General features: G+C 38.8%; 1 protein-coding gene across 4 annotated transcripts in view; it reads left to right on the top strand.

The window, feature by feature from the left end:
* The first annotated feature begins 2,062 nt into the window (after positions 1-2,062).
* LOC133663248 (poly(rC)-binding protein 3) overlaps positions 2,063-9,630 on the top strand; it is a 102,732-nt gene continuing 95,164 nt past the window's right edge. For all 4 annotated transcript variants that reach the window (XM_062067586.1, XM_062067585.1, XM_062067583.1 and 1 more), the window contains exon 1: positions 2,063-2,310. The gene's annotated coding sequence lies outside the window, so the exon portion shown is untranslated. The remainder of the gene's footprint in view (positions 2,311-9,630) is intronic.

The following is a 9,630-nucleotide window of genomic DNA, read 5'->3' as shown; positions in this document are numbered from 1 at the left end:
TTTTTCTCCCAAGAGTCCGTCGTGTGTCCAGGAGACACAAAACAGGGGTGCTGAAACAGAACTAAGCCAACAAGTGGCATACAACGTAAACAAACTCTGATCCGGGTAACGGATCCTAACAGCACCAGTATATAAGCTGCACCCACTACATTTTTAGAAGAAAACCCCAGAGCTTCTCACTCCAGGCGACGTTTAGCCTTTTTTTTAAAAACTTTTTTTTTTACCTCTATTTCTTTTTACTTGCAACTTATTCAGTGAATCCTGCAGTGTTCTCGTGCTGAATCGACTGACCCCCGAGTCGGAATACGTTAAAAATGACAACTGTTCACAACTGATTGAAAGGTCCTTTTCAGAAGGCAAACGCTCTATAACTTCATCCATATTGCCATTATTCCAATTGGACATGAGCTATTGCACTTATTGGTGCAGAGTAAGAAACAGAATCAGAATCAGAAGAGTTTTTATTGCCATTGTTTAGTACTATTATCTTGTGTTTATCATATAGCGTTGTTGTTTTTTTGTTGTTGTTGTGCTTGCTACCATGTTTCATCATTCCATGTACATACTGTCCTCTGGACCCCCTGTCAAAAGCTTCTTCTAGCTTATTTGGGGGACCCTTTCACGTACCAACATCTTGAAATGATGATATTCACTACTATTGTAATTGTTATATGGTATTGTGCAGGGCCAACCCGTGGCATAGGCCGTATAGGCAAATGCTAAGGGCGCCGTCCATCAGGGGGCGCCAAGCCAGTGCCACAAATGTTGGAGAAAAAAAAAAAAAAAAAGTTGGTACTATTATTTCTAAATACAAAAAATAATCCCACGTTAATTAAAATGCAAAGTAAAGCCTATTTAATAGAAATATTATTTGTTACAACATTACCCCCCCCCCCCCCCCCCCCGTCCCCCCGCACGGTGCACCCCCTCCCTTCCCGTATCATGACTCTTACCACATCAAAAAATCAACACAAGATGTCAAAACGGCCAAAACTGTCAGGTGCCCAGGGAAGAAAAAATAGAAAAGAAGAGGAGGAGAAACGAGAAAAAGACAGAGGTAGCAGGTAGGTAACGTTAGCCTACATTAAATTATTTGTCTGTTACAGAATGTGATAGTAACCTGGCTTTTTAGCATTAAGCTAATGTTACATGATTCGGCAATTGCTAATCAATAAATAGCTAGTTCTGTTTTAACGTCGGGTTAATATTGTGGAGGGGGCTAAATTGTTATGGAAAATAATAATGTAACGTTAGGTAATTACAGTACTCCCACCTTACATTCCTTAGGGACATTTGTATTAGATCTTTTAAGCAGGTGTTTTTTGTTTACATTGTTATTGCCTTCTGGTTAGCTAATGTTTGCCCTGCAGGTAATAGTCACTTTTCCACCCCTTTATATATTCGGTATAGTTGTAAGCCTAGTTGTTAAAGTGCACATCATTAATGTTAATTAAGCAATATCACATGAGAGGGAATGCTGTTTTTTAATTTGAGCACTGCTGTGATTCGGTTAAAGATAATCATAACATAACATTCTCATATAATATGTTAATTTGCTTTCTTTAAGTAAAAAAAAAGGTCAAAGACAAAGCTATTCGGTTTCTTGTGAGTATATACACTTCACTGCCGATGTGGGGGGGGGGGGGGGGGGCACCTAAAATCTTGCCTAGGGCGCCAGATTGGTTAGGGCCAGGCCTGGTATTGTGAATCAACTTGAAACTTGAACTTGAAACTTGAATATAGGTCATAAAATCTCAGCAACAAGCTGTAATATCTTACTGAGATAATTTAGGACCAAAACACTTAAAACAAGTAAAATACTCTAACATAAAATCTGCTTAGTGAGAATAATTATCATATCAGACAGAAAATAAGCAAATATCATCATTATTTGAGATATTTCATCTTACTTAGATTTCAGTTTTTGCAGTGCAGCCAATAACCTTCTGGCACTTTGGGCTGCTCACGCTCTCATTGGCTGCCTGGAGGTGAGTGGGCGGGGCCTTCCCCCCCGCCCCCCAGCCTGTAAACGTAAAGCATCTCTCTCTGCCTGCGATGTGAGTGACTCTCTGGCTTCTGGCGTGTGTGTGAGTGTCGGAGGAAAGAAGGCGATAAAGAGAGAGAGAGAGAGAGAGAGAGAGAGAAAAGGCAAGGAGAAGCAACTCGCACTTCTTCCCCCCCCTCCCCATCTCCCTGGTCCTTGTCACTCCATCCTTCCTTCCCTTCTCCTGGACCACCCCCGCCAGCCCCACTCGGAGCCGGAAACCGACCCCGGGACCCTATGACTCTCCCGACTTCATCTTATAGAAGGTAAGATACCATTTTTTTTTTTTTTTTTTTTTTTGGCAAAGTACTTCCACCTTTCATCAGCCTTACGTGGAATATTTGAAACGGTCTGCACTTTTTCGACTTCTCCCTCCAGCCAGAAACTCACGGAAGATAAAAATCAAGAGACGCTGTTATCGCGGCGTCTCCGTTTCATCTCATCTCGTCGTGTCTTGCAATTTCGTAGCTCCTGGGCAAATAAGGTTACAAGGAACTGAGGAAATTTGCCTTTATGGAAATGAGATATTCGGTTTTTCCCAGGATGCCCTGGAGCGTATAGGTTGACGAAGACGACTCGCCGTGTTATTGTTCCGCAAAGAATGCACCTCTAATTGATTTGTTCAGCGTCAGTAGTAGTGAAGGTTATTTATAGACGCTGATGGGCCAAAACCCCCGAGCTCCGCGAGGTCACTTCCCCCCCAAAACCGCGGGAAGTGAGACCGGAGATCACGTGACTTGCACAAAGTGCAACGACTTCACAAGACATTGACCTGCTTGATTGAATCACGGAAGAGAACTCAGCACAGCCCATAAAGCATTCCTGGCAATTGAATCTTGCTTAGTCTTCCATCTGTGCATCCTGTACTTTACCGGGAAACGCGGAGTGTGTGGGTGTGGGTGTGTGTTCTTGTACTGCTACCCTTCTCGAGACATCAACAAAGAACAGCACCGTCCATATGAACAAGTTAGGACCAAAATCATGGACCCAATACGGAAAACCTTTGCATCTAATACAGAGCCGAATACTGGAGTCCGTGAACATTGCTCCAAAGTCAGGATTTTTTTGTTGAATGAATGTGCATACAAAAGTAAACATTGACAGGTGCAAAAGCAGCAATATATGATAAAACGAGACGGAAGCTAAAGAATGTCTTCCCTATTCATCCCCGAAAAAAACCCCGCCAGGTGAACAGCTGATTTTTACGACTTCCGGTGTTGACGTAAGACAACACACGTCCCTTATGTCAGTGTTTTTCAACCACTGTGCCACTCTATATTGTAGCGTCCCGGAAGAGTTAGTGCTGCAAGTGGTTCTGGGTATTTGTTCTGTTGTGTTTATGTTGTGTTACGGTGCGGATGTTCTCCCGAAATGTGTTTGTCATTCTTGTTTGGTGTGGGTTCACAGTGTGCCGCATATTTGTAACAGTGTTAAAGTTGTTTATACGGTCACCCTCAGTGTGACCTGTATGGCTGTTGACCAAGTATGCACCAACATTTGGGTGGTCCCAAAAAGGAGGGATTTTTCAGATTGGCTGTGTGTCGGTTTTAAAAGTGCTCCCCCTCTGGTCAACATATGTAATAACAAGTGTGTGTAAAAATTTGAAGTGCTCCCCTCTGGCCAACATATGTAATAACAAGTGTGTGTAAGAAATTGAAATGCATCCCCTCTGGCCAAAATTAATAATAACATTTAATAAATGATGTATAAAGAGACATACTGTAATACATTTAAATAAATAATGAAGATTAAAAAACAATTACAAATGAAAAAATAAAAAATTAACTAATAGCAGTCTTTTTCTCACAATATGTCGACTTTTTTCTTATAAAATTGGGAACACTTTCTCATATTATTTATATTTCTGTAATATTGCAATATTTTCTTGTAAAATTATTACTTTTTAATCTAAAATGATTACTTTTTACTGCAAAATGGTGACATTTGTCATATAAGATTCTGACTTGTATCACAATATTGCCATTTTTTTTTGTTGTCCTTGTAAAATTGTGACATTTTTTGAGCAAAATGATAACTAAAGTTACGATTATTATTATTGTATTGCCAACATTTTGAACTTTTCTTATAAAATTGTGACTTTTGTCGAGTAAAATTACGACTCTTTTCATAAAATTGCCAAACTTTTAAGCTTTTCTTATAAACTTGCGTCTGTTATTGAGTAAAATTACGACTCTTTTCATGAAATTGCCAAACTTTTAAGCTTTTCTTATACAATTGCGTCTGTTATTGAGTAAAATTCCAAATTTTATCATAATATGGCACAAATATTCAGTTTTCTTGTAACTTGCGTTGAGTAAAAGGATTACTTTTATTATAATACTGCCAAAATTCTAAGTTTTTTGTGTGAAATTGTGACCTTCTTCTTGTGAAATTCCAACTCATTCTTCACAACAAGCTTTTTTACATTTACATAGTATGTATATAGTATTAATGTTGTAAATACAAATCTTTATATATCTAGAAAGGGTGGTCCTAAAGAGGTAGGCATTTTTCGTTGGTCACAAGAGGTGACAAATACAAGAATGTGTGTGTGTGTGTGTGTGTGTGTGTGTGTGTGTGTGTGTGTGTGTGTGTGTGTGTGTGTGTGTGTGTGTGTGCGTGTGTGTGAGTGAGACAGAGTTGCCGCTAAAGTGCTTGAGACATCAATACTGCCTGCCTGCACAGTTTTAAAGTCATTCTATCGCAGAGGTAGACCAAGGGTTGCCAACCGTCATCCCACGTTCAGACCCATAAGTACTCGTCCCGAATCGAGTCTAAAAGGGGACGCATTGCAGAGTAAATCAAAAATAGTTTGGGCACTTATATGAACGTTTTCAAAAAACTCATTGCCAGTCCTTTTTTTGTTCTGTCAATTGAAGAAGAAGAATTGGAAAAAAGAAGATATACGCACTTCTGCCTTGTGCGGGGTCTGTGTGTGACCCTTAAAGAGGAACTGCAATTTTGCCTGTCATTCACAATCCCTATGTGTTTTAATGCATTCTAAATTGTAAATAAACACTAGCAAAAGTCAGCTAACAATGGTGTCAATAGGAGCTCCTCGATTCTGCCGATAAAGTGCTCTAAAAAAAAAAAACAGAAAACAGAACTGAGGTAGTCAAAACTAAGATGAAAACATGATCATAACACGTTGCATTAATTAAATAAATGATTGAACAATTTGTTTCCATGCATTTGTAAAATGTAATTAAATTCAGGTTGGAGTGGTACCTCAACTTAGGAGTGTTTTGAGATAAGAGCTGTCTCTCAGCTAATTGTTATGCTTTAAAATGCGAGTACAACTTTCAGTTACAAGCATCCCCACCATTAGTTGGCAAAACTAATGTCGCAATGAACCCTGTAATAGTTGACAAAAAACATTGTGTCTTTCTCTGGAGAATTAGCTTATAGCTAGAGTTTGTTTTTTCCAACTTTTGGAACGGGGAATGTGAGCGTAAAGGACCATGGTGAAAAGAAAACCTGAGACTCAAGTATACATTTAGCTTTTAAACAGATGTTTAAATGGAGCATCAGAATGAAAAAAATAAAATAAAAACAGGATTAAGAGACAATAAATAGAGTGTGTTAAAGTTTAAGACCATAACCTATTAAAGTCTGTATGCAAGCAAGGCCTCTTCCAGTGCACCATTGTTGCTCAGGTTGGATGCAGTTCGAAAGTGGTTTTAAATTTCCAAGGTCAAAAAAGTAGCAGACTCGAAAAAAACATCACCTGCGTTAAGACGGAGAGGATCTTGGACGGCTTGTCTGTGAAGACATAGTCCTTCAACAGAATTAAAGTTGAAAGTACCAATGATTGTCACACACACACTAGGTGTGGTGAGATTATCCTCTGCATTTGACCCATCACCCTCACCCCCTGGGAGGTGAGGGGAGCAGTGAGCAGCCGCGCCCGGGAATCATTTTTGGTGATTTAACCCCCAATTCCAACCCTTTATGCTGAGTGCCAAGCAGGGAGGTAATGGGTCCCATTTTTATAGTCTTTGGTATGACTCGACTGGGGTTTGAACTCACGACCTACCGATCTCAGGGCGGCCTTACTGATGCTGACCGTAACCCAAAAGCCAGAGATGGCATCTGCAAGAGAAAGTGGAGCTTCAGGATGTGCAGTGGTAGCAGTTGGTGGCTGGCATGTGCAGTGATGGCTTTCAGAACCACCACGGCCATTTGATTCTGTTCAGTGTTGTAACTAAGGCTCGGTATCCTTAACCAATACTAGTACCAAATCAGTACTTTAAAAACAGTGCCTGTGCTTAAACGGTGCCCGAACCTGCCCTTTAAAATATAGAAAACAAGCAATTTTTTGTTTAAAAAAACAACAGAATCAGTTTTTATTTTTTATGGAACTTTGTGACATTCAAGTTGGACAGACTAACTATTTAAATATTTCATAATAATCGCAGCAATATAGAGAATGTGCAAAAAAACAACATACCTGTGTTGTAATGTTTGACGCTCTCCAGGGGTCCGTGAATGCACCTTTACGTGCCGTAACTGTATTTTAATTAGACCAAAACAGCATCTGTGAGACTACTTTAATGTCTCAACATAAAGTGAGTATATACATATACATGTATGTACATACATATATATGTATGTATATATATGTATATGTATATACATATATATGTATGTATATATATACACTACCGTTCAAAAGTTTGGGGTCACATTGAAATGTCCTTATTTTTTAAGGAAAAGCACTGTACTTTTCAATGAAGATAACTTTAAACTAGTCTTAACTTTAAAGAAATACACTCTATACATTGCTAATGTGGTAAATGACTATTGTAGCTGCAAATGTCTGGTTTTTGGTGCAATATCTACATAGGTGTATAGAGGCCCATTTCCAGCAACTATCACTCCAGTGTTTTAATGGTATAATGTTTTGCTCATTGGCTCAGAAGGCTAATTGATGATTAGAAAACCCTTGTGCAATCATGTTCACACATCTGAAAACAGTTTAGCTCGTTACAGAAGCTACAAAACTGACCTTCCTTTGAGCAGATTGAGTTTCTGGAGCATCACACTTGTGGGGTCAATTAAACGCTCAAAATGGCCAGAAAAAAAAGCTTTCATCTGAAACTCGACAGTCTATTCTTGTTCTTAGAAATGAAGGCTATTCCATAACATTGTTTGGGTGACCCCAAACTTTTGAACGGTAGTGTACATATAGGTATATATATATATATATATATATATATATATATATATATATATATATATATATATATATATATATATATATATATATATATATATATATATATATATATATATATATATATATATATATATATATATATATATATATATATATATATATATATATATATATACACATATATATGTATGTATATTTACATATATATGTATGTATGTGTGGGAAAAAATCACAAGACTATTTCATCTCTACAGGCCTGTTTCGTGAGGGTTTCCTCAATCATCTTTGTAGTTGTCACTGCTGTTTATTTTCAAGAGATGGTTAAAAAAAAAAAATCATCAATATTACATAGATTCACCCGGTCACAGTATTAGGTACACCTGCACACTCTTGGATCGATTCAGAATCATCATTAAAAAAAGCTTCTCCAAGCAGCATTTTTGTCGCACGTCTATTATGCACATGCTTTGATTAGATAAAAATAATAATTTTTTAAATTATTGCTTGAAGGCCTACTGAAACCCACTACTACCGACCACGCAGTCTGATAGTTTATATATCAATGATGAAATTTTAACATTGCAACACATGCCAATACGGCCGGGTTAACTTATAAAGTGCAATTTTAAATTTGCCGCTAAACTTCCGGTTCGAAACGCCTCTGAGGATGACGTATGCGCGTGACGTACTCCGGGGAACACGGGTATGCCTTCCACATTGAAGCCAATACGAAATAGCTGTTTTCATCTCATTCTGGGTGTATTCTGGACATCTGTGTTGGTGAATCTGTTGCAATTATGTTCATTGCATTATGGAGAAAGAAGCTGAGCAAGCAAAGAAGAAAGTTGTCGGTGCGAAGCGTCTATTTTGCGAGGGAAGTCAGCAGCAACACATACACAGCCGGCGCTTCTTTGTTTACATTCCCGAAAGATGCAGTCAAGATGGAAGAACTCGGATAACAGAGACTCTAACCAGGAGGACTTTTGACTTCGTTACACAGACGCCTGTAGAGAACTGGGACAACACAGACTCTTACCAGGATTACTTTGATTTGGATGACAAAGACGCAGACGTGCTACCGCGAGTATGCAGCTTTGGCTTACAAACATTTGATCGCTTGACCGTACGTGCACGTCACGTACGTAACTTTTTTAAAATATATAAGCTTTGTGAACCTTGGGTTAGGTCAGGGGTCGGCAACCCAAAATGTTGAAAGAGCCATATTGGGACCAAAAATACAAAAACAAATCTGTCTGGAGCTGCAAAAAATTAAAAGCCATATTACATACAGATTGTGTGTCTCACTGTGTCATGAGATATCAATTGAATTAAGAGGACTTAAAAGAAACTAAATGAGCTCAAATATAGCTACAAATGAGGCATAATGAGGCAATATGTACATATAGCTAGCCTAAATAGCATGTTGGCATCGATTAGCTTGCAGTCATTCAGTGACCAAATATGTCTGATTAGCACTCCACACAAGTCAATAACATCAACAAAACTCACCTTTGTGCATTCACGCACAACGTTAAAAGTTTGGTGGACAAAATGAGACAGAAAAAGAAGTGGGATAAGACACGTCCTAGAAAGTCGGAGAAAGCTATACATGTAAACAAGCTAAGGTGAGTTCAAGGACCGCCAAAATTAGTAGGACAAAACGGCGCTCGCCAAATACTCGAATCAGTGAAGCATGTTTAATATAAACAGTGTGATTTATAACAATTAGGGAGGTTTGTGTCATGTTTGTCCTTCTACAGAAACCATATTAGAACAAAAAATAAAAAAATTTCCGCTCATCTTTTTCCATTTTTCATACATTTTTGAAAAAGCTCCAGAGAGCCACTAGGGCGGCGCTAAAGAGCCGCATGCGGCTCTAGAGCCGCGGGTTGCCGACCCCTGGGTTAGGTGAACGGTCTTTTAGGCTGAGTGATTGTGTGTGTTGATCAGGTGTTTGAATTGTATTGGCGTGTTCTATGGAGCTAGGAGCTAGCAGAGGAGCTAGGAGCTAGCATAACAAACACGTAGGTGTTTTTATGCAGGATTAATTTGTGGCATATTAAATATAAGCCTGGTTGTGTTGTGGCTAATAGAGTATATATATGTCTTGTGTTTATTTACTGTTTTAGTCATTCTCAGCTGAATACCAGGTACCGTGAGTATGCAGCTTTGGCTTCCAAACATTTGATCGCTTGACCGTACGTGCGCGTCACGTACGTAAATTTTTTTAAATATATAAGCTTTATGAACCTTGGGTTAGGTGAACGGTCTTTTGGGCTGAGTGATTGTGTGTGTTGATCAGGTGTTTGAATTGTATTGGCATGTTCTATGGAGCTAGGAGCTAGCAGAGGAGCCAGGAGCTAGCATAACAAACACGTAGGTGTTTTTATGCAGGATTAATTTGTGG

Source organism: Entelurus aequoreus, linkage group LG13 (genome assembly GCF_033978785.1).
Source record: "Entelurus aequoreus isolate RoL-2023_Sb linkage group LG13, RoL_Eaeq_v1.1, whole genome shotgun sequence".
NCBI lineage: Eukaryota > Metazoa > Chordata > Actinopteri > Syngnathiformes > Syngnathidae > Entelurus > Entelurus aequoreus.
Note: the sequence above shows the minus strand (reverse complement) of the source record. Positions and strands in the feature narration are given on the sequence as shown.